The sequence below is a fragment of the Pteronotus mesoamericanus genome, unplaced genomic scaffold, assembly GCF_021234165.1.
Source record: "Pteronotus mesoamericanus isolate MK-2021 breed Mesoamerican mustached bat unplaced genomic scaffold, CSHL_Meso_final contig_64, whole genome shotgun sequence".
Classification (NCBI taxonomy): Eukaryota; Metazoa; Chordata; class Mammalia; order Chiroptera; family Mormoopidae; genus Pteronotus; species Pteronotus mesoamericanus.
In genome coordinates, this window is record NW_026555224.1 from 3,905,102 (window position 1) to 3,932,850 (window position 27,749).

The 27,749-nt window shown below is 44.2% G+C and overlaps 1 protein-coding gene and 1 pseudogene across 1 annotated transcript in view; both read right to left on the minus strand.

Moving 5' to 3' along the window:
- The window catches only part of HS3ST2 (heparan sulfate-glucosamine 3-sulfotransferase 2), a 123,651-nt gene that overhangs the window by 48,487 nt on the left and 47,415 nt on the right, over positions 1-27,749 (minus strand). The window lies entirely within an intron of this gene.
- On the minus strand, positions 10,753-12,904 carry LOC129076800 (heat shock protein HSP 90-beta-like; annotated as a pseudogene).

Below are 27,749 nucleotides of genomic sequence, written 5' to 3' on the forward strand. Positions count from 1 at the left end.
GAACAAACAAGGCAAAGAAACAAACCAATTTCACAGACACAGACAACAGTATGGTGGTTACCAGAGGGAATGGGGGTGATGGGGCTAGTAAAGATAAAAGGGGTCAAATTTGTGGTGATGGGAGAAGACTTGACTTTGGGTGGTGAACACACAATGCAATGTACAGATAATGTATTGTATCATAGAATTGTATACTTGAAACCTATATTGTTTTATGACTAATATCACCTCAATAAGTGTAATAATAATGTTTTTAAAAAAGAAATTTTTGTCAAAATTTCATTATTTCTCAGAAAAAAAAGGGTTATAAGAAATTCCAAATCTCAGGTCTTATCCCACCTCCTAGTTGTGGTAAAAACCTGTTGTGTATGTAAAACATAACCCACAAAGAAGACTGGCAGAGCAGTGAAACACTCAGGCCTGAGTGGGGATCCAATGGGCACACTGAGCAGGTCACTTCCACTCAGTTTCTACATGTATACAATGGAGAAAGTAACATATTTCTGCAATGGATAATTTTATGAGTTAACATGAGCAGGCAAAGGGATGCCCAGGTAGTTGGTAAAACATTATTTCTGGGTGTGTCTGTGAAGGTTGATTTTGTGGACTGAGTAAAGAAAACCCTCTCACCACCTTGACTGGGCATCATCCACTCCACTGAGGGCCCCAATGGAACAAAAAAGCAAATGAAGGGCAAATTCACTCTCTCTTCTTGAGCTGGAAATGTCTACCTTTTCCTGCCACCTGATATCAAGGGTCCTGGAACTTGTATCATTGTTTCCTCTGGTTTTCAAGCCCAGCTGTGGACTGAATTCCACCAGCTTACAGACAGCAGACTGAGTGACTTCATGGCCTCTGCAACTGCACAAGCCAATTACTATAGGAAATATCCTTTTTTATGCATCTCTCCTATATCCTACTGGTTCTGCTTCTCTTGAGAACCCTGACTAATACAATTTCTTACAGGGCTTCTGTGGGGATTAAATAAAACACATATGCAGTGTGAGCCCAGCTTCCTGCATGTGAACCACAGATGTTGAGGGAGCAAGGTCAGCCATTGAAAGGCTGGAAAGTGTCAGGCATAAGATCCAGAGCAGGACAAAAGGTTTGAAATGACCACGGAATGGGCAGGGAGGTCACAAGGTGGGCACAAGAAATTTGCTCAGAAATGCTAGGGACTCGAATAAAGTTTATAGCTCATAATTCAAAAGTGGAATCAACCTTTATGTGAGCTATAAACCAGAGAAGAGTAAAGCAAATGTCTCCTCAGGTTCTTGAGTTTGTTTCATGTTTTTGAAATCTGTAAAATAGAGGTCACTTTGTGAGCCCACTATTGAAAGTTTGTGCAAGCCGTTTCCTACCAAGGATGCCCAGCCAAGGGAGATATGGGGTGAAATCCTGTCTCTAACTGGTTTACCAAGCTGTCTTCCACACAGCTGGGATTACTAGGATTGGCACCTCTCTCTCTTTTGCACAAGGCTGGAGGTAGTCCTGGGCCTCATATGAGGAATCCCTTCACCAGGGTTTGGGCCGAACGTGGAACTCCAACAATGGGTCATCCAAGTTGTGTGTCCAAGGGAGTAATGCAAACACACCCTTACCTTTCAGCGCCCCTCCCCCAAGTTGTACATTACAAGAAAGTTTTTCTGCCTATTGGTATCAGAAAGAGAAAAGAAAAGCTGTATTTCAGTTTGTTTATTGCTGTAAAGCATCTGTTACTTGGCTATGTTTTGCTGGGAAGCTTAGCATTTCATATTCATAAACAGGCTGTTTTGGGTTTAATTGAGCAGCTATCTCAAGCTATAAAGTGGGATCCATGGCAGCCTAGAAAGGTTTCTGAGGACAAAGCAAATGAGCCTCCAGGGCTCTTTTGTTTTAGAAGATAATCTGTGTGTTAACTGCTCTCCTATAAGTGATGCACACTTGAGTCTTAGTCTTGGGGTAAGAGGGAGCCTGGGCACCCACACAAGCCACAAGAGTAAGACTGCTTTCTGATGACCTGACCCTTGAGGACGGCAGGCTGGGCCAGAGATAGTCCATCAAAACTTTTGACTCCCAGCCTTTGGCAACCAAGGACCAGAGGGGTTTTACCCGGCCACCATGTGCCAGACATTTCACTTAGTCTTGTGCCCAAGTCCTCATTTCTTCCTGACACACCAAGGTGAGGTATGTGCTGTTCCTCTAAGGAAGGGTCCCCTCTTTCTCCCCAGTAGAGGAGCATCTCTGGATTGAGTTGGCTCTGGGGGACTGTCCTGAATTGGTGACTTAGGAGGACAAGGGTGGTGTAGGCTTTTGTCTTCCAAGCCAGCTCTCATGGAGCCTTAAGTTAAAGAGACAAAAACTGGGGTGATGGTGGTGTGCCATGTGAGTGAAGACTACAATGGTTTAGGGCTGGTGATGTATTTGGCAAAAAGGAATTAAGGCAGATGTCTAGATGGGATCAGACTTTTTCCTGACTTTTCACAGGGGAGAAAACTGACACTAGATAGCTTTTTTCTACTTTACAGATGGAAAAACTGAGTTCAGGGAAGTTAACCAATGTCCTCCAGCTGGCAGAGGTTTGAAGTGGCTCTGTCTGACCCAGAGCCTGACATGGGGGTGACACAGGGCTCTGTCCCTCAGGTCCAGGGAGAAGATAAGATGTGAAGTTCCTTCTATTATGAAGTCCTGTGCCAAAGGCCCACAGAGATTTCTGCCTGAACTTGCATCCTCTTGTTAAAGTATCATTAGTGAAGCTTCTGCTGTTCCTTGTATCTTGGCAGGAGCTCCAGTTTGGAGTCAGATGAACCTGGGTTTGAAGCTCAGCTCAATCTCTTACTAGTGTGTTCCTAGGCAAGCTACTTAACTTCTTTGTTCCTTGAGGCTTTTATCTATAAAATGGAGACAATACAAGTAATACTTCATAGGGTTTGTACAAGGATTAAATAAGGCAATACAGTGAGATAAATCAGATCACGAGAAGCCTTTAGAACAGCCTGAGACATAAGCACTCTGTGTTAAACGTCAGAATTGACATTTATATGGTGACATTTGGCTCAAGTATGGCTTGCTTCTTTCTTGACCCTGTATTTCTCTCTCCTCCATCTCCCATTGCCTAGAAATGGCACCTGATTGCACTGGGGCAGCATCTGTTCTGATTTCTAGAGTCAGGTCTGAAAACCACCCCTCTGGCTTTTCTCCACTCGACCCAAATGAGGCTGAAGCAAGTCCCGATCCTCTCTGTGGCTGGCTGGGCAGGCACCCTAAGTTTTCCTGCAGGCTAGCCCCAAAGTCAGGTGTAAGAGATGGTTGTCAGTTGTAGGATGACTGCTCTTGGCCTTGACCAGGAGGATAAGTAGAAATTATATTTTCATTTACACTTGCATCTGTTCTTTTTATTTTTTGGAACTAGGAAGTGAGGAGAGGTGTGATTAATTGCTAACTACAAACTGCAACAGAAGGAAGTATACAGCTCAACCATCAGCTAATATTTTATCTTCAAGCTGCAAAGCAAAACAAAAATAGAACTCCCCCTGTCCCACCTGCCCAAAACAGTTAGGTGGTTATTCCAGCCACTCTAATGACTTCCCAAGACAGCTCACTTCGTTGTTTTTTTTTTTTTATAGTGCTGATTGTGACGCTTTGAACATTCCATCCATCTTTTATAGCATGGGTGGGCCTTTCATGAGCAGGTCTCCAAGGAACAGCTTTTCAAACACTTCTGTTTTAGAACTCTATTGTCCTGGCAAAATTGTTCCTATTCTTTTAATTCCTGCTCATTGGACCAGTTTTTTGTTTGTTTTCTCTGGCCTCTCCAATTATCTGGCTTGCTTTTAAAGAGTGTGGAAGCCTCGGCATTGGTGGGCTGGTGTCCTGGCCAGCACCCGCCTGACACCCTACACCGGAAATGTGCACTGAGCTTTCCTCTTTCTTCCTTTCATCTGTGACTCTCAGAGCAGGAAGCACAATTGGTAAGCATGCTCAGAAACTGGCATCTGTTTGCAGATTATAACATTCTGCAAGCGCTATAAAGTGATCTGAATTGGCCCCAAATGGAGCATATGGTTAGCAGGAATGTTGCTATGGTCTGAGAATCTGAATGCAGCAAGGTTTGCCTCCCTCACTGATCCCCAGGATGCCCTTTGCAAATCTCACATATGCTATTATTTTTTAAGTTAAGTCAGAAATAAAGATTTTCATGGGAAATTTCGCAATTATAAAATTTTGGCAAGTGGTTTTACATAAAATCAGTAGTAACAAAAAGCATGATAAGAACCAACTCAGATGTGTTCCCTGATGCTACAACCCACTGGATTCACAGCCTGTGTGCTTCTGCTCTCTTCCTCCTTCTACTAGATGTTTATTAAGCACCAATTAAATGCTGAGAACTTGAGGCTCTTACAAACTGTTAAATTAGGCAAAGAACTTTGGCACGTTTCTGAGATGCTATGAAGTGTCCTCTCCAGCTTCCCAAGCTCAAAAGAAACCTTTCTGCCCTCTTTTTGGTGAGAAGTTAGAATTCTGCCATGGAAGTCACCCTGTCCCTAGGTAAACCTTTGTTTCTCCTCCCATCAGCTTCCTGCATGCTCTACTTTCTCTCAGCATGGTTTCCTTTGATCTTACCATTGAGATGTGGCTTGACTGCATTCTGGTGCTGTCTCTAATGATGCACACACAGGCTGGTGACTGGAGCAAACAGGGAAACAGAGGAAGAGGGAAAGGCACTGCAAGAGGCAGGGCCTGACAGCCCCTCTCAGAGCTTCACTTTGCAGACCACTCTCTGGATGTGCCTGGCAAAGCAAAGATTGAGATCCTATAGGAACAGGAACTTATTTCTATCACAGTCCATGCATCATATCTTAAGAATATTTTGATTGGCTCATTCTGAGTCACATGCCATCCCCGAACAAATCACAATGACCAAAGGGAGGACTTCCCTGATGGGCCAGCTTAGGTCATGTGTCCACCTTAGTGGATAGGGTGTTGTCTTATAACCCCTCAACTAGGACCACATGGCACAGAGCAGTTTCCCCAAAGGAAAATCAAAGTCTGGTCTCAGCGAGAGAGGGGAATGGATGCTGAGTAGGCAAAACTAATAGATGAGGTCTACTCTCTCTGACATCAAAGCTTTTTCCCACACCTTTGTTAGACAAGAAGAAAATCAAGACAGGAGACTTAGCCTTCCCTCAATCCTTTGATTACTCCCTAATACTTGCATTGGCAGGACGTCCCTGGATAGTCCCAGAAGCTGGGCTCAGGGCTGTATGGAGCTTTGTGAGGTGGGAGGTTCCTGGTTCTCTCTCACCTGGATCCACCCAGTACATGGCTGGCAGTCATGGTCTCCCTCCCAGGCCAGTGGCCCCAAGCCCTATCATGGGTGCTTGGCCATTTAAAATCCCATGATTTGGTGGCATACGATAAAAGTGACTGCCTTACCGAATGTGGGAGCTGAGGAAAAGATTTCAGACTAGTGCATAGTTGGAGAATTCAGCAGTGGAGTTGCTACCTCCAGATTAATTTACACTCCAACTGACAGACTGATGTGTAGCTATGCCTGCTGGGTGTGCAGCCTCATTAATGCTGCCGCAAACTCAGCTCATTAGCTCTGAGTGCCTCTCCTTCCCTTGCCACACCTTAGACACAGTTAATCTCATGTAACATGGGTCCAGCTCACTAGAGCCATGAAAACTCATGGCACATCCCTGGGGCAGATTCCTAACTGGGCTACCAACACAGCAGAGGGCACTCAACCCCCACACCATCCACCGCCTGCCATCATCCTCCCAAGGGTACGGCGCAGGACATGCAGATGCCTGGCAAGAACACACTCCAGAGAGGAGCTCAACTCCCTTCCCTCTGGGAGCTCAGTAACAGTTCAAGGACAAGACAGCTCCTGACTCCACAGTCCCATCCTGCAGGGCTTTAGGCTCTGACACTCCTGAGGTGGCCTATAAGTTGCTGAAAGTTTTGGTGGCTTCTCTTGGAATCTTCCAAAATAATCAGTCAATTTGGTTACTTGCTCAGAAAGCAAAGAATGAGTTCAGTGAGTTCAGAGATATCTAGATAGACACAGATGCCAGGCTGGTGATGACATTGCACTAATGTTGAGTGTGTATCTACAGCCCAGACCACCTGCTTTGGTCATCTTGGGACTGGCTGGTGAGGGCTGGTGCTCATCTTGTGAAAATGAAGTGCAAAATGGTTGACTAAATTTTGACTTTATCCCCTAAAACTGTTGCAGGAATATGTAGATAGGGCTTTGGGCAAATGCCAGGAGATCATTTGTACCCTCCTCTTTACTTCTGACTTCATCTCCAACCATTTCTCACCTCCACGGCACTGCTCCAGTCTCACTATTTTGCAGTCGGACATGCCAGGTACATTCCTACTGCTGGGCCTTTGCACTAGCTATTCTTATTGGGTGGAAAGCTCTTCCCTCAGATCTCCATGCCTCCCTCCTCTTCTTCAAGTCTGTACTTGAATGCACCTTCTCAAGGAAAACATCCCTGACCAACATATTTAAAATTGCAATGCCCTCCCCCAGCATGCCTTATCCTCATTTCTTGTTTTATTCCTCTGCATCACTTACCAACTTTTAACACACTTTATGATTTATTATTTCTTTTGTTCATATCAGGTGATGCTTAATATCCTTCAGTGGTTTACCATGGCTTATGGGTCTCCCAGAGGGTGGGGGAGATTTGGGTGGTCCTTGGGCTCAGCATTAACTAACACTGATTCATAGATCAGAAAGGTTAATTCCTATCCAATTTCTCCTGTTTAGTCAAGGACAAGGTCTCATTTTGATGTTATTGTGTCTCTAACACATTATTCTCCATTTTTTAACAAAGAGAGCGCAGGTCTTAGGCTCCAAGCCATCAGTAGGCAACTATGCCCAATTAGAATTGAATAGCTTCCTTTTGTTTTTATTGTATTTATTTCTTTGACAAAAGATACTAGTTTTCCATTGACCATAGTGATAAAATTTCACTTACTAATTGAAGTAAAAAAAATCATGAAGGGGCTACAAGAATGGAAGAGTTGAGAAATTATAATGTATACAACAAATTCTAAATAACCTTCAACAATGCACTTGACCTTTCATGACTGGTACTTGTGGCCTTTTACTTTCATTCATGTGTCCTTAGCTACAAAATGGCAGAAGTATTAAGGTCCCCCAGCACTTTGTGCAGTTTCTGCAGCTCTGCCCAAAGTGGGTGGTCCAGCATCATCATCTGGGTGAACTCCTGCTCATGCTTCTGAAGCCAGCAGTAGCATCACCTCCTCTGAGAAGCCCTTGCTATTCTTTCACAGAAGACAACATTCGGTCTTTGCTCCTCTCTGTGCCTATCTTGCTTATAGCTTTCTTATTGCACTAATTCCAAGGCCCTGTCTTCCTTGTTTAGGCAGCAGTTCCTTAAGGGCAAACACTGCCCTGTTACTCTTCATATTTACCATGCCCAGCACTGCACCTGGCACATATAAGATGCTAAGGAATGTTGAGCAAGCCATTACCTCATAGACACCCTTTAGGAAAATCTGATTGACTGGCATTTTGGGTTTGGAATGGGTCTCAAATGAAATCCATGCTGATGCGGGCCTGAACCCTCCTCAGGGTATATCACAACCCTAGGACTCTCTGGGGTTTTCAGATCCTCTCTGTCCAAGTGAGAAACCCCAAGCCTGGCATAAAGGGATATGCTTCCTCCCCTGTACACTGAGTCACCTGGTCAACCAGGCATGTTAGAAGGGACCTCCATTTCCATGTCTACTTATAACCACATGAAAAGACTTCAGTTAAACCAACCCTCCTGGTTGGTCTCTCCCCACCCTCAGTCACCCCTCACGTGGACTTAACTAGCTGGCAAGTTTGGGAGAAGTTACCAGCCATGCCGTGGTTGGCCGCCCTCACTGAACCCTTCCAGAAGCAGCTATTCCCAAGTAAAGGTAGTCTCTGTTCCTCTGGACCATCACTGCCATGCTGAGGAGCAGACTGTGGGGGATGCTGATGGCTGCCCAGCTATGCTGGTGACCAGGTGGGTAAATTTAGCTCAGCAGGACAATTAGCATGATCTTCTGACTACATTTGGAAGCCACCTTCATCAATGATAGAGCTGACATTCTGATCATCATCTGTCTGACTTGATCAATTCTGAACTTGAGAAGGGAAGAGAGAGTGCAATCCTTATATATTGCCCTCCTCCCCACCCCAACTTTCAACAGAGTGTAAAATCTTGGAAATCCGCAGAGGCCAGAGGTTACACTCAGGCAGAGGATGTGAGGTGCTCTCAAAGAGACCCTGTACTCAGGACCCAAATGCGGTGCTTTTGGAAGACTGTCCCAGGTAAAAGCTCCAGAGTCCCATCCCCTTTAAAGGAATCTGATTCACGTGACAATCCTACCATGGCGCAAGTCGACCATTTCTGGATTCACTCATCTCCCTTTTCCGCTTTGCCCTTCTTGCTCCCACTCCAACCTCTGATGACCACATTCTTCCAACTCTGGCAGCAGTAGGTGCAATGATTAAAGGCCCTGAAGTCAGACAGACAGACTAGGGCAGCAGTCCCCCAACCTTTTAGGTACCAGGGACCGGTTTCATGGAAGACAATTTTTCAACAGACTGAGGTGGCAGGAGGAGACAGGAGGTGAAGCTCTGGCCGGGGAGGGGGTGGGTGGAGAGAGGAGGCAAACCTCAGGCTGTAATGCCAGCGGTGTCCACAGAGGGGAGGAGAGAGGTTGGGGACCCCCACACATGGGCATGATCATTGTTTCTTCCACTCACCTGGCTGAGCCAGCACGGGGACTGCATCTCTAGTGTCTCAGTTTCTCCTTCTTTAAAACAAGAACACCAACAATACCAATCTTGCAGGGTACACGCTCAGCACAGTGCCTGGTACATAGCCAATGCTCTGTCAATGCTGGCTGCTGTTGTGAGGGACTCACTTGGGCATGCTTCTGTGACCTCAACCTCTGACACCCTTTCTTATCCTTGGTATTCACCCTCACACTTCAGGTGCAGGTGAGAGTCTTGCCCTGGGAGAAAGAGACTGGAAGTATTTGCCCATGTTGCCTTCCCATTGGGTTTCTAGAAGGATCGGGCAGGCCTCAGACTGTCCAGATACTGGCAACATTCCTGGGGGTGTAAACCTGGTGAATCTCTTCAGAGGATCTTGGGGACTCAGAACACTAGTCCTCTTTTGTGCTAGTGACCTGGGGACGTGAGATCCAGAAATGTGAGGAGAACTAGGAGATCTGTTGTTGGTTCAGCTGGTTCAGCTGCTTGGGGCCTGCAGGTACACAGGTCCAGTACTTGTCCTGACTGTGACAGGTTCCGGCCCCAGCAGCTGCCTCTGTCAGTTCTCAGCAATGATGTTTCCAGTGAATAATGCCTTTTTCCCAGACAGCATATGGCCTTGGCAGATTTTGGCATTTAAGCAACACAGACTCACAACCATATGGGCCCACTACCTAAGTGACTCTGGCCAAGTTCGGCCATGCAGGGAAGCATGGGCTGGAGGACTGAAGGGGTGGAATGGGTACCTCTGTGGACCAAGTTTGAGGAGAGCAGAGTATGAGCCCCAATGGAGGGCTGGTTGTGCAGTCACCAAAGAACAAATTCCCAGCAAGTCCGAGAACCTGGAGATGGGATATTGGGGAGGAACACTCACCTTCTGGGTTTTCTGGTCAATACAAGGTGAGGGAGCAGTTTTGCAGCTTGGCCATCAGTCATGGTGGGGTCGATTACTGCAAAACTGGCTACTGTAACTCCCTCTCCTATGTTAACCCTTTTTGGTAGAACCCTCCTACATGACTCCAAACTTGACCATGTGACTTGTTTTGGCCAATAGGAGTAACAAATGTGACACATGCAGACACTTGAAAAGTTCTCGTGCATCAAAGCTTGCCCTCTTGCTGCTCTGAGCCCTATCGCCATCACTGAGTGTGCCCAGGCTAACATGGCAAACCATGTGGAGATGGGGTCCCCAACATCTCAGGCATCCTGGACCAAGCCACCGAAACACCAGCCAGCCCCACTCAACCCACTAGTTGGCCACAGATGGATGAGTGAGTCCAGTCAAGTTCAGGTGAGGCTGGTCCAGACCAGAAGAACTGCCCAGGTGGGCTCAGGCCAAACTATCAACCTGCAGAGTAGTTGAGTTTAATAAATGCTGTTCTTTTAAGCCATAAAATTTTGGCGTGGTTGATTACACAACAAAAGCAAATTGAAATACATAGATTTTGTGTTATCAGAGACTGCCAGAGTAGACCTGGTTTAATCCAGCTAGACTCTGACTCATCCATCCAGAACATTCCAGAATGGTCATTTACAAGATTTAAAGAACAAAGGGAGTGGTTATGTATTCAAAACTACTCATACCAGGAACAAAAACCATTTCCACTGCACCCTGTCTACTGGTTTAGGTTATCTGTCACCCAAAAGTTTTAGTCAAATAACTGTATAAGTAGAAGTCAAGGGAAAATGGTCCAAGAAACTTGTCTTTAAAGTGAGATGAGATTTAATGGAAACTTTTTTTTTTATTTTTGCATACTTTAATTTCAGAACAAAATAAAAAACAATACACAACAATATCCCAATCCAATGTCAAATATAAGGGAAGACTTGAGACCCTTGTAACCTGCCTTAGGCAAAGACCGGAGAGGAAAAAACCACTAAACAGCAGAGGAAAACCAGGTGAGCTAGGGCCACTCAGGGCTGCTAGGGGAGACATGAAGATACTGCACAGAGGATAGAAGGTCTGCAGGTAGAAACTCCTAATCTGCTTCCTCCATGCAAGAGGCATCCTCATCACCCTCAAGGTGGGGGGCGGGAATCTCATCAGGAACAGCAGCACTTGGATTCTTCTGCTGTCACTTCATCTTCATCAATGCCTAGGCCTAGCTTGATCATGCGATAGATGTGGTTGGAGTGGGTCTGGGGATCCTCAAGTGAGAAGCCAGAAGAGAGCAGTGCAGTTTCAAACAGCAACAGTACAAGGTCCTTGACAGCCTTGTCATTCTTATCTGCCTCTGCCTTCTGCCATAGCGTCTCCACAATGGGGTGGCCAGGGTTGATCTCCAGGTGCTTTCTGGCCATCATGTAGCCCCTTGTAGAGTTATCACAAAGTGCCTGGTCTCTCATGATATGCTCCATGTTAGCTGTCCAGCCGTAGGAGCTAGTCACAAGGCAGCAGGGTAAAGACACAAGCCTATTGGAGACTGTCACCTTCTCAGTCTTCTGATCCAAGATCTCTTTCATGAGCATGCAGCCTTGCTCTCTTCTATTTTCTTCTTCTCCTCTTCATTCTCAGGTAGCTCCAGGCCCTCCTTGGTAACTGAGATCAAGCTCTTCCCATCAAACTCCTTGAGCTGCTATACACAGTCCTCACCAATAAACTCTATCATATAAACTGCCTCAAAGCCCCGCTTGCATACTCACTCCACAAAAGCAGAGTTGGCAACCTGCTCTTTGCCCTCACTAGTGATGTAACAGAGAGACTTCTGGGTCTCCTTTATGTGAGAGACATATTCCAAAAGAGAAGTCATTTCATCTCCAGACTGGCAGGTGTGACAGCGCAGAAGCTCAGAGAGGTGTTGCCGATTAGTCAAGTCCTCATGGATCCCAAGCTTTAAGTTTTTAAGAGAATGCCTCATAGAATTTCTTATAGTTCTCCTTGTCTTCTGCCAGCTCAGAGAAGAGCTCAAGGCACTTCTTAACAATGTTTTTACGAATGACCTTCAAGATTTTGCTCTGCTGAAGCATTTCTTGGGAGATGTTCAGGGGCAGGTCCTCAGAGTCAACCACACCACGGAAGTTGAGATATTCTGGTATCAACTCATCACAGCTGTCCCTGATGAACACATGGAAGACATACAGTTTGATATTGTTCTTCTTGTTCTCAAAGAGGTCAAAGGGAGCCCAAAGGGGAATGAATAGCTATGTCCCAAATTCCAACTGACCTTCTACAGATAAGTGCTTGACTGCCAAGTGGTCTTCCCAGTCATTGGTAAGGCTCTTATAGAACTCTCCATATTCCTCCTGGGTGACGTCATCAGGGTTCCTGGTCCAAATAGGCTTGGTCTTGTTCAGTTCTTCATGATCAATGTATTTCTCCTTAATCTTCTTTGTTTTCTTTTTCTTATCCTTAGCATTATCATCCTCCTCATCTGAGCCCACATCTTCAATCTTGGGTTTCTCCTCATCATCTTTATCTTCCTCTTCTTTCTCCCCTTTCTCTTCCTCTGCTTCATCATCCCTGATTTCTTTCTCTTGTTCCTTCTCCAAATAAAGGGTGATGGGATAACCTATGAACTGTGAGTGCTTCTTTACCACTTCTTTGACCCGCCACTCCTCTAAGTGCTCTGTCTGGTCTTCTTTAAGGTGAAGGATCACTTTGGTGCCCTGGCCAATGGGCTCACCATGGTCAGCTCACACAGTGAAGGAACCCTCAGCAGAAGGCTCCCAGGCATACTGCCCATCATCGCTGTGCTTTGTGATCACAACTACTTTGTCTGCCACCAAATAGGCAGAATAAAAGCCAACACCAAATCGTCAAATCATGAAGATGTCTGCCCCTGCCTGAAAAGCTTCCATAAATGCTTTTGTACAAGACTTGGCAATGGTTCCCAGATTATTTACGAGATCAGCTTCGGTCATGCCAATTCCTGTGTCTACCAGAGTCAAAGTGAGTTCCTGAGGGTTGAGGATGATGTCAATTTTCAGCTCTTTACCACTGTTCAACCTGGAAGGGTCGGTCAGACTCTCATAGCATATCTTGTCCAAGGCATCAGAAGCATCACTGATCAACTCCTGAAGGAAAATTTCCTTAGAGTAGAAGGTATTGATCACAAAAGACATGAGGTGGGCAATTTCTGCCTGGAAGGCAAAAGTCTCCACCTCCTCTCCATGGTGCACTTCCTCAGGCATCTTGAAGGTGAAGAGATGCAAGTACTAGAGAGCAGGGACTATTTTTGGCTTACACACTGCAAACTGCATGTGTGGGGTTGACTCAAGAGAGATTTAATGGAAATTTAAATGTCCATTTTGTGCCAGTCTTTGAACTTGGTGGTTTGAACATGCTAGGTTTCATTTTCCACCACCATCCTCATTTAATAACCCAGGCAACGGATTCTGTGTCCACAGGTTCTAAAGCCCAGGCTCAGAGAAGTTGTGTTGTTCTCCCTAGGAGCAGAGGAGCCAGGCTTTGAAGTCTGCTCTGAAAACTCAAAGTTCAAGAATTTTTATGACAACACAGGATCCCTATGCTGGCAATCACTTGTTGATCACTACTTACGTGCCAGCGAGTGCTTTCCATGAATACTTTTTAATCCTCAACTTTAACCCTCCGAGGTAGGAACTACTGTTATCACCACTTTACAGATGAAGAAACTGAGGCATGGAGAGGTGAAGAAACATGTGCATGGTCACATGTGTGATGAGTGGTTCAGCCAGGCCTTCCTTGAGAGCTCATGTTAGCCAGATTGTTCAGTGTAAGAGACTAAATGTCTGGAAATCATATAAATAACTCCTTCTCATTTTGCCTCTTATAAATCAACACAAGAGCCCTACGCAGGGATGCAGGTTGCCTGATAAGTCCATATTTTGGATTCTTTGGGATAAGTTTTGGGAGAACCTTCTATTCTGGGGTCCAGAGCTCCCCCTCCTCCCTCCTCAGCAGAGCAGCCCACCACTCAGGGAGGATGCGAGAATTGCCAGTTCAGACACTTCTATGGGTCAGGCAGGGAACAGTGGAATGAGCTGGGTAGGCCCGGTGGGGAACCCTAGGCTGCACACCTCATCTAAGAGGAAATCCCTTCTTTCCAGCTGATTGTTAGCAAGCAGGAATACGGGTCCACTGCTGTCCAATTTCCCTATTTTTTAAAGACAAGCCAGAAATTCAATGTTGTGATATGTTTTTATTTCTAAGTTGGCACCCAATAATTTTTTTTTCCCTTCAACTATCATGTGAGCAAAACAAAACTTCTCTGGGCCAAATACTCCCCAAAAGCAACATTTGCTATATTTGGCACAGGAGATAAAACTCAGGGTAAATGATGATAAAAATCAGGATGAGTTTAAGGGGGAACTTAGCTTTTGGGTGGAATAATCATCTTGTGGAATAATCATCTTTAAGATCAATATGAGAAATGAAGGGTGCGTTATTAAACACTCTCTCACTTGAGTTTATCTTCAGCACTGCCGCTTGACACCCTAATGCTCAGTTGACAAATAAGGTTGTCCCATTTCCATGTAGAAGAGGGCAGATTCATAAGCCAAGTTCTGAAATTTTCATCTGAATGTCTGTGTGCCCCTTTGGGTCTCTGCAGTACACAGCCCTCATTTCTAACAACAACAGCAGACTGTCTGGGGAGGCACAGCCACCATCTGCAATCATCCCACTGGCACCAGCGGAATGTCTGCTCGCCTGGCCACAGGGCTCTTCCGGGCCTGCCAGCCCCTCCCAGGTCAGCCACTCTGACTCTGCCAACATCGGAGTCTGAGCCACACAGATCTCCAGCCAAGGAAATGTGATTCATCATGACTGTTTCCCATGTGGGAACCTTGCTAGCTTCCCTGGGACTTCGTATCCAAATGCCAGGACCCTGAGGGAGAAGAATATTGGAACCAGGTTCATTCATCAATTATTTACTGAGCTTCTACTATGTGCTAAGCACTGTTCCAGAGTACAGAGGTGGACTGAACAAGAGACAAAAATCCCTGTCTTTGAGGAGGTCGTGTTGCTTTTAGGAGATGGACAATAAACAAGATGAATAAACAAAACATACAGCATGTTAGGCACATGCTAAGGAGAAAAATGAAGGAGGGATAGGGAGGATGGAGGGTGAAGGAGGTTAACGTTTTACAAAGGTCATCTAAGGGAGGCTTTACCGAGAAGGGGTGTTTGAGCAGAGACTTAAAGGAAGTGAGGGAGCTGCACACAAGGCTTCCAGAGGAGCAAGCATTCCAGACAGGGCAAACAGAGGTGCACAGTACTCAAGGTGGGACTGCTCCTGGTGTACACTAGAGACAAGAGAGCAGGCCAGGGTTGCTAGAATGCGCTGGGGGCAGGGGTCATGGGAGAGGAAGTCAGAGAGACAGCAGAAGAGGCAGGGGGGTGGGACGTGGGAGGTCATAAAGACTTCTGAGTTTCCTCTGAATGAAACAAGAGGCAGAGAGGTGACATGATCAGATTTGTTTCAGCACACCTGGGCTGCAGTGGTGGGGACAAGACAGAGAGGAGGAGAGGACAGAAGGAAGAATCAGTTAGGGGGCTGTTGATAGCCATCCATGAAAGAAATGATGGTGGCTTGGCCTAGAGTGAAGGAAAGTGGTCAGATTATGGGTGCATCCAAATTCCCAAATCCTCAACATTACTGCCACCACAGCTTATTTTGAGTATTCCTGGTGGGCTTCAGTGGTGGTCCACAGATCCCCTGGATTGTCTGAAAAATGCTGTTTTGTGTATGGTAAATATCTGGGAGGGTCAGCATAGGACAGTACATCCTAGAGCTTGTAAATTGTGCTCTGCAGTCCAACAGCCTGAATTCAAATTCCATGTGAGCCACTTCCTCTCTCTGTAATCCTAGGCAAGCTTTTAAACCTCTCTATAAGTCTCAGTATCCTCACCTGTAAATTCAAGGATATTAATAACTGTACCTACCTTATAGATTTAATGTGAAAATTTGTAAAACACTTTATAGCAAGTGTTCAATATATGCTAGTTATTTTTATCCAACTTTCTCAAGGAATCAGTGGCCCAAATAGAGCTGTGACTCTTGCAGGGGTGTCCAACCCACAGCCTGTGGACCGCATGTGGCCCAGGATGGCTACAAATGCAGCCCAAGATGAAATCATAATTTACTTAAAACCTTTTTTTCTCATCAGTTTTCATTAGTGTTTGTGTAGTTAACGTGTGGCCCTAGACAACCCTTCTTCTTCCAGTGTAGCCCAGAGATGCCAAAAGATTGGACACCCCAGGCTTTGCCTTCAACCTAAGCTGGACCACCGGTAATATAAAAGGGCTCTTTTACTCCCTTGGCCTAAATGAAAATGAGATTGAAGATCTGGGGTTTTGGCTCAACCCACTCTATAATCTTGAACCAGGAAACTGAGTGTTGGGTGGGCCAAATAATTTGCAATAACGTGCCCATGATTACAGAGCTAGAAAGTGGCAGAGCTGGCTTTGAACCCACAGATGGCTGCCGCCAAAGCCACACCTTTGCAAAACCACACTGCCCCTGAATATAAGGGCACACCCCTTGCTCAAAGACTTGTCCAGTGGGGCTGAGCATGGAGGTTTCCATCAGACAGCACAGTCAGCCCTGCTTTGGAGGGCTAGTCTTACAGAACTCCAACTCTCCCATCACTGGGTCTCCTTCTGTTCCAACAACGTAAGTCCCAGTAGCAAGTCTCACTGTTTAATATATGCCAGGAAAAGGGTGTCCCACTCCTGTTTCAATAATCATAAACAGGTCCATCAAAATCCTCAGGGGACAGCATTTGTAAGGGAGTCCCCCTAGGGACTCTACCCACGAGGCCTCCTAAAACTGCTGTTTCATTAATGGGCCATCTTCATATTTGTTAATGTTTAATTACTGACACTAATGAGCCCATGCATTTTAAAAATGAAATTATGGGTTTTATTCAATTAGGAAAGACACTAAACTGCTGAATAAATCTGGCAAGGGACACAAAGGACCAATATTTAGACAGGTACCCCTGCTCAGGAGACCTCAGGATGTTGTAGAATTGTAAGATGGGGCCAGTGGTGGGTGGATTCATCTTCAGATTAACACCAGCCCTGGGCAGGGCCTGGGCTCAGGAATAGATCTGCAACTTAACTCCCACTGACCTGAAAATACTTCCTGACTTTGCATTCTCTGCCTGATTTACATGGAAATAACATATCAGATAAGTAAAAAGGGGGGAAAAAGATCCTGCATAAAACCACCATGGAGAGATGAACACTATTAAGTGTGTTTTATATTCTCCCAGACTTTTTACGGTTCTATTTGTGGGATTTTGTGTGCATATAGCATTTTTCAAAGAGTAAATAGAATTCCACTAAAATAATGTTTTCAATAAAGATTTTATTTATTTATCTTTATAGAGAGGGGAAGTGAGGAAGAAAGAGAGAGTGAGAAAATTCAGTGTGAGAGAGAAACATCAATCACTTGTCTCTGGTACATGTCCCAACTGGAGACTGAACCCCCAACCCAGGCATGTGCCTTGACCAGGAATCAAACCTGCAACCTTTCACTTGGCAGGGCAACACCCAACCAACTGAGCCACAGTGGTCCAGGAGCACTAACAGAACTTTTTACAATGTGTTAATATACAATGGATGATAGTCCATGTCAATAGTTTATATCCATGTACTTCTCTTTAAAACAGTACTAACAGTGAAAACAGTTGTACAGTATTCCACACCAATCTCCTACATTGGAGATTTGTCTGCCTTTTTAAATATTCAGACAAAACTTATTAAACATCTTTGAGGTGAAATACGCATCTACTGTTTATTTCCTTGAAATTAGTTTCTAAAAGGAGGATTTCTGGGTCCAAGGCTTTTTCCTTCCAGTACAGTTGTAGCAGCTGACATTCGCAATAGCGCAAGAAGAGAACATTTTCACATTTCCCCACCTCATATGTGAGAAAATGCTGTCACTCTTTTATGTCCTTCTTTTGTGACTACAAAATTGAGCATATTCCTTCATTTGTAGATTGTCCACTTGAATTTCTGCTCTTACACATTGCTCATTTATACTGATGGCCTAATTTGCTATTACGATATCTGTCTCTTATTAACATGTTATCAATCTGTACAACTTAAGGATATTTAATTCTTGACCATGTGTTGCATATACCACTACCTATTCTGCTTTACATGTATTATTCTTTTAGTGTAAAAATGTTTTTAACTATTTAAGGAGCCCAATTTCTTAGTCTTTTCCTTTGTTTTGTCATGGGTGTCATTCTAAAAAAATTTTTCCTATTTGACAACTATAAAGTGGTTTTACTGTTATCCTCACCTTATCCAGTTTTGCTTTCCATGGTTTCAGTTACCCTGGTCAGCAATAGTCTGAAAATACTGAACAGTAAAATTCCCCAAACAAGCAATTCATAAATTTTAAATTGCGCATGATTCTGAATAGCATGATGAAATCTCATGAAGCCCTACTCTGTCCTGGTCAGGACATGAATCACCCTTTGTCCAGTGTGTCCACACTGTAGATGCTTCCCACCTGTTAGTTACGTAGTGGTCGCCCCAGTTATCAGATCCACTGTCTGGGTATCACAGTGCTTATGTTCAAGTCACCCTAATCTTGCTTAATAATGGCCCCAAATCCATTTATATAATTTTTATTGCAGTATATTATTATAATTGTCCTGTTTTATTAGTAGTTATTGTTGTTAATCTCTTACTGAGCCTAATTAAACTTTATCAGAGGCACGTATTACAGGAAAAAATAGTACATATAGGGTTCGGAACTATCTGTGGTTGCAGGCATCCACTGAGGATCTTGCAATGTATCACCTCTGGATAAGGAGGCACTACTGTGTTGTGGGTTTTTTTTTTTTTCCTCAGCAAAAAGGATTTATTTGGGGAAAAAGAAAGGATTGCAGTCTGATTTGTACAACCACGGTGAGCCACATGCAAACCTCCAGGAAAACAAAGGAGAGGCAGTTTTTCCATATAGAAGGGAAGAGGAAGTGGGCTGTTATAACCATAGAGTTCTTTCTATAGCGCTTTTGCAGCTGCAAGAGGGCAAGAGAGCTCCTCTCATAGGCTCTCCTGATTCCTGTCTCAGTTAGTCTTTATCATTAATTTTAACACTTCCCTCTTTTAACTGAGATTTTTCTCTGAAAGCATCATGGGGCAAGAGTCAGGTCTTCTGATTTCAGTGGCCTTTTGTCTCTCAAAACCAGGAAGGACTTCTGGGTGTCTGTTCCATATCAAAGGAAAGGCACAGGGCCCCCAAACCACTCCCTTTCAGGTTTGACAAGCAACAGGAACAGTGCTGATAGGAGCCCTTGCAGCCAGGTTGGAGGGAGTCTTTTTGGAAGAGTCTTTTCTGTAAAAAATCTCTCTAGGCTGAAGAGTGTAGTGTTTGGGGTTTTCTTCTCAAAGCACACATGTTCACACTTTAAATCTGAACCATCTGTAAACCATGAGAAGACATTACCCAGAGGCATTTCCTGCAGATCTTCATGAGGGGTCAGGAGATGACCTGTTGGCTTTTTGGAAAACCACAAATTTTCCTTAGAGGGTTTATGTCCCTTTAAGGCCAAAAGCTTTAACAGGTGCATGCTGTCTTCCTATGAGGATAACCTTCAAGTGTCCGAGTTGGGACGAAAGCCAGCGAGCTCAAATGGCTCTGTGGGCAACACGACTGTTTGCTCACCAGCCCCAGAGCTTTGGGGGGTCTTCTCTGGAGCCTCTCAATGTGTTGATGGTAAACAAGAAAGTTACCCAGGTATTCCTCAGCAAAAAGGATTTATTTGTTAAAAAAGTGATCTCAATGCGGTACCTGCAACCATGGCAAGCCACATGCAAATTGTTAGTACTGCTGTATTTTTAATATTTAAATCTATAACCACATGGAGGCATGGTGATAAATGCCAAATGCCCAGCCAGTTGTCCCAACACCATTTCCAACACCATTTGTTGAATAAGCCTTTCCCACTGATTCAAATGCCACCTTATCATATATTAAATTAAAATTTTTAAATGCATTTTCTATTCTATTCCACTGATTGTTCTTATAATAGTACCATACTTTTAATTATTGTAAACTTATGTTTTAATATAATCATCTTATTCTCCATGTTCAAGATTCTTTTCAGTGTTCTGATATCCAGGGATATTTTATGGAACTTTGAAAGTCAAGGTTTTCCTTTTAATTGAATAAAAGGAATAAATTAATTGAGAAGAATTGACCTCCAGGTACATGCCATGCTCCCGCTTATTCAGATCTTTTGTGTACATTATCTAGTAAAGTTTTGTTGTTTTCTTCATATAGATACTTTCTGTGCATTTATTTATTTAACGTATTTATTTCCATTGTAAACAACCCTGCCCCCCTAACATGCACAATGTTGTCGAACTGGGGGTGTGTGTGTGTGTGTATGTGTGTGTGTGTGTGATTGTGTACATATTTTCCCCTCTGCCAAGCTCTCTTATTAGTTCTAGTAGACTGTGGGTTGATTCTCTTTGGTTTTGTGGGCAGATTATAACATCATCTGCTAATGATGAAAAAGAAAAATGCCTTCAGGATTTATGACTATTTTCTCTTTTTTTCTTGTCTTATTATATTGGTCATACCATACTTTCCAGAACAATACTAAATAGTTGCAGTCATTATGATATTGTTCTGGGCTTTAAATTTAAATGCTGCTTAAACATAATGAAGGGTGCTAGTCAGATAAATAACAGAGATATCCTCTAGCCCTAATTTAGCTCTGTCTTCATAAATGACCATTGACTTACATCAATGCCTAATTTAAAAGCCATCCAATTGATTGTGCATTTTTCCTTTCTTTTGAGCCACTATAGTGCTCTAATTGGGCACCCTAAAAACAAGCCATTCTTAGCATTCTTGGAAGAAATCCTACTTGGATACAATATACCCCCTCTAAATTCTCCAGATACATATTTCCTTTTGCTAATTTTCCCCTCTGCCAAGCTTCACCTCACCTAAGACTTCAATTTTCACGCTGCTCACTAAGATACTATTTGTATCTAAACACTATTCGTTCCTGTATCATTCAGGTTTTATGCATCTGTATTCAAAGTTTGGTATCAGGGCAATCTAGTTACTTGCTAGTAAAATAAACAGGAGAGCACATTTTTATGTGTCTGAACAGCATAAATAACTTAATTCCTTGAATATTTGATTGAACTCAAACATGGAATCGTTTTGGTCTTGCAGCTTTTTTTGGACATTACTTTCAAATACATGCAAGGTTGTTAGCATATTTTCAGTTTTTCTACATCTTCTTGAGTCAATTTTCCCCTAGAAAACCATTTATTTAAATGACATTTTACCTTTTAATAAATGCAATATATAGTAAAAAATCTGCTATTTTGTTTTTCTAATGTACATTTGAGCTTCCTTTTTTCTTGATTTACTTATCAAAACATCTATTTTGCCTTTTAAAAAAAGCAGCACTTGGGTTTATTTATTAATTACAATGTCTTGAAGGCCACATTCCCAGAAGTAGTAAATATGTGATATGTATTCAATGACTAGATAGGTATACGGTAGATTGTCCACTCCATATACATCTCCCTTTCTGCAAGCAGCCCCTTCACCTGTACGAGTGGCTCCTGCAGCCACATTTGTACTGAATTGAACTGGACCAGCTATAGACTTGGTTTAAACTATAGCAGTCGAACAATCTCTCTAGGGAACTTGGAATCAAGAACCAGAAATGCTGGTTAAAATTTGTCATTTGCTCAAACAGATAATGACTGCCTCGGTTCCTGGCTACAGTTCTTCATGAAGTTCTGTCACATTTTCCATACGGGGTTCCATGACATATTCCTGTAACCTTATAATAAATCTCTTCTTTCTGATTTACCTAATTTGAATACATTCCTGTTATCTGTAACCAGATACTTGACTAAGACAGCACCAAGGGTCTGAACTCCATCCCATCACCACCTCTGAAAGCAGTAGAATTATATGCTGCCCACGATGGTATGCCCTAGGCTACAGGAACAGTGTGGATTGGATGACTCTGACAGTGTCTCTATGTTTTTAGTTTTTAAGTTGGTATCTCACCTAAGACTTCAATTTTCACGCTGCTCACTAAGAGAATGTGTGTCCTATATAATTGACGTTACCCTGGTGTTGGGTGTTTAACTCAGCTACTCCATGCTATTGCTGCCTTGGCATCCATATGTTTGGCCAAGTGGCCTGAGGGGGCCTTCTACTGACATTAGCACTCTCAGGGAAGTGCACACCCAGATAACTGGTGGCACAGTCATAGCAAATGTAAGTTCCTGTTATGACTGCCCCCACAGCCCTTCTGATCAAGTCGCCCCATGCTCTCAGGGCCTTCCCTTTGATAAGACCCCGTGGAGCTTACTCAAATCCTACTCTTTTTGGTTTGCATTGAGCAATCCAGCCTTAGCCCAGAACCCCAAAGCACTCCCCATGTGGACCCTAAAAAAGGCATGGACCCTGGGTGCTGTCTCTCCCTCTGCCTCCACCTGCCTGACCTCGCATTTGGTCCCTTGAGATATGCCAAGTACTTCTTCCAGGGCCTGTAATTAATGTCTCTATTTTCATTTCTTTTGTGTTTTATTGAATCTCCTCACCATCTGGCACCCTGTACTCCACCTATCAAATCTGAATTAACAAAGTCATAACACCTGGTCACATGAGCTCCATGACAGGGACTTCCTGTGGAGTGAGGGTGAAACTCAACTTAGGAGGAACAGTGGGGTCGTGCTGTGAGTGCTGAGAGCCAAAGAGGATGAGGTGGGAGGGACTGGGTATTTGCCACTGAGCTTCTTGCCCAGAGAACTATGGATTGTACTAAAGGGGCCAGAATGGCTGTCTCATTGATGGAACTTCAGGCACTTCTTTGTGCGTGAGTCTTCTGTGAGCAAAAGCTGCTTTCTGGATGAGGTGCTATGGTAGGAGATGATGATTTTAAGCATGTCCCATAGACAGGTCCTTCAGAAGTGTCTGAGCCTGGGAGAGCAGAGATTTTTGAGGGCTTCTCAGAGTCAGGGGACACAGGTGTGGAATGACAACAGCAAGTGGCATGGCCATTTTCATGAGCACATCCGCAAGAACAGTAACAGTATGGCCCCAAGGTGGGCACAAATCAGTGGTAACATGTCCTTGTGGGATATCGCAGAATGTAGGATTCAGAAGGCATGTCATTCTCCAACATGTGCCATGAGTCCCATTCTTTTGGGGACACTAGTGGGGCTACAGGAATCCCAGGTCTCATAGAAGGCCCTTGGAAACTTCTTGTGTCTCACAACTAGGAAGTTTGTGTGTAGTTGGAGGAGTAGTGGCCCCAAAGACATCAAGGACTAACCCCAGGAGCCACTAAACATGACCACATTTAGAAAAGCAGTCTTCACATATGTGATAAAGTTACTGACTTAAGCTTGGGAGATACAAGATCTGTCCGGAAAAAGTCCAGCCATTGTTACTATAACAAGAATGGTTTGGGCAACATCGATGTAACCTGGCAGCCAAGGAGAGTGGACTGGAATGCACAAGTGTGAACAACGACTTCACTATACGAGTCAGTGGGGGTGGTACACACCATTAAGTGAGCACGTGTTCCGTGTGGCCATTGCAATCAAAATGACTGAGAGAGTAGAGCAATGAATCTGCATCAAATTTTGCATAAGAACTGAACATTTCTCTGTGGACACTATTTGGATGACTCAGAAGGCTGAAGCTATGGGCAACTGGTGACTGGAAGCTTCATTGTGACAACACGCCTGCTCATGCATCATGTCTTGTGCAGAGTTTTTTGATGGAACATCAAATCACCCATGTGATTCAGTCCCCCTACAGCTCAGATCTGGTGCCCTGTGACTTCTGGCTTTTACGAAAACCAAAAACACTTTTGAAAGGGAAGAGATTTCAGACCATCAGTGAGATTCAGGAAAATAAGACAGGGCAGCTGATGGAGAATGGGACAACTCTGCAAAGTCCCAAGGTGCCTAACTCTGAAGGGGACTGAGGCGTCATTGTCCTATGTACAATGTTTCTTGTATCTTCTTCAGTAAATGCTTCTATTTTTCATTATTTCGTGGCTGGATTCTTTCTGGACAGGCCTCGTATTCTTACATTATTGGGGTGGGCTCTAAATGCAGTCCTGTGTATTACAAGAAGGAAGCAGGGAGATCTGACACACATGGAAGAGGAGACCAAGCTGTAATGGGTGCTGAGGATATTAACACGGGACAAAACAGATCTGGTGGCTGCTCTCAGGTGGGTCCTCCTGTATCCCTACAGGAGATGTCGCAAATCTTTACTCTTCACCTATTTTTCTTTCCTCTTGGTTGTCAACCTTGCTCAACCTGTCTATAAAGATGAACAATATCAGCCATCCCTTGCTAACTCCTGAGCCTGGGACCATCACAGACATGTGAGAAGACTGGTTCCCAGGCCAGATTCCTGAGAACACACCCTAATCCATGAGGACAACAGTAGAAGTCACAGAAGGTGTCTGAGTGTTCTGAGTCCAAATGATCCAACCGTCCAGGGAAGGTAGCCCAAATGCTGCAGGAGCCAGGCAGGTAGCTGAAACATGTGAGATGGGAAGGGTTTAAGATGATTGATGCTAACCAGCTGGCATTGCAAGAATAAAAGGGGTCTGGTTAGTTTGCCTTTAAAACACTCTGGGAGGCCAATCAAACCACTTCAACAAACCCACAGGTTCTGTCTCATTCATAATCTACCAGTTAGCAACCTCTGCTTCCAATTCTGCCTCATGCATGAGACACACACCATAACAGTTGCTTTTAGATCCCAAAACGAGTGTACCTGATTGGCTTGTTGGTGCAGCCATTCATTTATTTGTTCTACACACATTTATTGAGTACCTATGACATGAAGGATGCTGTGCTAGGCGTTAGGCCACAGTGGCAAATGGAACCCCACACTCACAGAGCTCACATTCATTCCCAAAGTGAGGGAGGCAGGAAGACAAGTGGTAAAAATTAAACAAGTAAGCAAGATATCTTGCAAATAAATTAAACAAGATGGGAGAGTACTTTAAACAGGGACAGCCTCTCCAATGGGATACGTTGGGCCCAGGTCTAAACGATGAGAGGGTGCCAGAATTGCGAACAGAGCACCTAGGAAGCAAGTGCAAAGGCCCTGAGGCAGGAAGATACCTCTCAGGTTCAAGAAGCAGAATGGGCCCCATGGAGAAAGTGTAAAGAGCAACAAGGGAGGAAGAGACCAGGTGCAGAGGCTGGCAGTGGCCCAGATCTTAGAGGCCCCCAGGCCACAAGCAAAGACAAGGGTGAGAGGCTGATGCCCACAAGCTTAGAGTCCCTGAGGGACCCAGAGGGGGTTGGGACAGAGGCCAGAAAAACAATTTATAGACCCAAAGCCCAAAACTTGACTGCGGATGTTTCACACGTCCCTCCGACAGATATTTACTGGGAACCTACAAGGTGTCAGAATGGTTCTAGGTGCTGAGCACTGCAGAAAGTTCTGCCAGAGCAGGAGAGAGACCCCTCCTCAAAAGCAGGTTATAGAGTATCAAGTGAGAGCTGCTATGAAAAAAAATGAAGCATAGAGTGGAATGGAAAGTTCTGGCATGTGCTTAGGAGGTTTTGGGTGGGGGAGTTCCACTCACATTGAGGCCAGAGGTTTGAGTAAAACAGGGGAACTAGCCAGGTTGCTGCCTAGGGGAGGAAAATTCCAGGGAGAAGAGAAGGTGCAGAGGCTTAGGGCAGGGTATGCTGGACATGTGCGAGAACAAGTGATATGGCTGAACGTCAGATGGGGGTTCAGGCACAGCTGGGGTGCGCATCAGAACCCTCTGTTTCCACTCACTCACCACCTGCCCAAATCCTGCCTCTCCATCAATCTCAGGCCAACCACCACCACGCCCCCCCTGCAAGAAACCCTCTGGGAACAGACCAGATGAAGGTGACTCTCCTCCCTCAGATGTAGGGGCTTTGATTGCTGCCACCCCCATCTGGTAGTGTTCAGTTTTTGTCAGAGATGAATGTTTCAGGTTTTATTCAGCTCTGGGTTACAGATCCCAGATTGCTGGAATTCTGCGTCAAGACTGAAAGTGGGAATTTTGAAGGCAGAGGCCAACTCTGGCAGGAGAGGACCAATCTGGCCCAACCGAGAGCTTTAAGGCAGGAGGATGAGCGAATGGATCCCTGAAGCCTGCCCCAGCAAGGCTGGAAGGAGGTCTGGCAGCCATAGCATTGAAACTGAGAATGAGCAGTAAGTTGTTGATTCAATGACATTGTCAGCAAATGAAAACAGAACTGTACTCAATTTCGTTATCTAGCCCTCTGTAAATTTGCGAGTTGCTCTCTGCTAGCCTCTTTGTGCTAAGAATTATTACAGACAGTTGCACTGTTTGCAAGTAAGAGCAATAACTTGTTCTGTGAGTGTTACAAACTATTTCATCCTAATCTCTGATGTGAAGGCTTGGGGTCTTTTCAGAGCACGGGCAAAATCTGACCAGAAGTAGGTTGGGGGACAGGATCGGAAAACAAGGACAGGGAGGTTTTCTCATATTTCTGATTGGCAAGACTGAATTTTCTCTATTATACTGATGTAGCATTTTGCAATCCACACAACAAACTGTTGTAAACTATTGCAGAGAATCCCAGCAAGGGAGGTATGTCCCTCCTATTAAATGCAGAAACAGGCTCAGAGAGGTAAAGGGACCTGTCTAAAGTCACACAGTACAAAGCAGGGACTTGGAGCCACGCTGTCTGACAGTGAGCTGACTGCTCCAACTACCCTAGTCTCACACCTTCTCCAAGAATTGGTTCCAAAAGGCCTTCCTAGAATTATCTTGGTAATAATATAGCATGTGATTATCCTATACCTTATAATTTGAGAACATAAACCATCTTGGCTGTCTCAGCAAATGAATTTTCTAGTTTGACATATGTGTGTAAGCCTGTTCCTGGAGAGTATGGAGCTGCCTGAGAGGGCCAACATGAGAGATCTGCTGTTGCCTTGGGTGTCCAGCACAGTGCCCTGCATGCTGCAGACATCAGGAAAGGTTTGTAGAGTGAATGAATGAACAACAGAAGCAGCTATCCTGCTAAAGAATCCCTCCCATCTCTCCTTCACCTCCCCTCCAATGCACTGAGTAGCTTATTAATTATGGATGGAAATGAAAGCTCTAAAACAGAAGCTGATGTGGTTATAATCACACCCTCCCTGTGTTAGCATGATCATAAGTAGATTATTAAAAATGGATAAGGTGGCTGTAATTGGGCTCCAGCCTACCAGAAATCTTAGAGGAAACAGATGGAGCATTTGGGCATTTTTCTGTGCTTTAATCTAACCCAGCAAAAAAAAAAGAAAAAAAGAAAAAAAGATTAGAAGCTTGTCTCTCACATTCCGTTATTGATGTCCCCACTATCATTGGCAGATGGACCACTGAGGAGCTTTCTCTGGTGCAGAATCAGAGACATGGGGTTTAAAAAAGTTTTTGTAAGTGATTGATTTTAGAGAGACAGAGAAACATTGATTCCTTGTATGTACCCTGACCAGAGGTTGAACCCACAACTCTGGAGTGTCAGGATGATGCTCTAACCAATTGAGCTACCCAGCCAGGGACAGGGACATGGGATTTTATTTAAAGAGTTAAACTTTGGTATATTTGGGTTTTGGTTGGGTTTTTTTGGGGGGTTTTTTTTTTTTTTTGAGAGTTTTGGTATGTGGTCAAAGTTGGAAGTGAATTTTTCCTCAAACACATTTCCCTTTCATTTTGATATGGGTCTGGAAAGGAAATGATATAAACACGCTTCCCACTGCTTATGCTTTAAAATTATCTCAAAAACCTGTCAAGAGGCCACATTGGAAATAACAAGGAGGGACTTTCTCAAAGAAAATCAGCAAAGCTTGAAGGAAAAATACTGCTCCTTAGATAACATAAGTGTGGAAAGATACAAATATCTTGTGAAAAAGAGTTCATATTTTCTCAAATAAAAATATATTGATTGTGGAAAGCCAAGGTTAACATGTAAATATATGCAACAAATCAAGGATGAGCATTTGCTGAGTGCTTATACCAC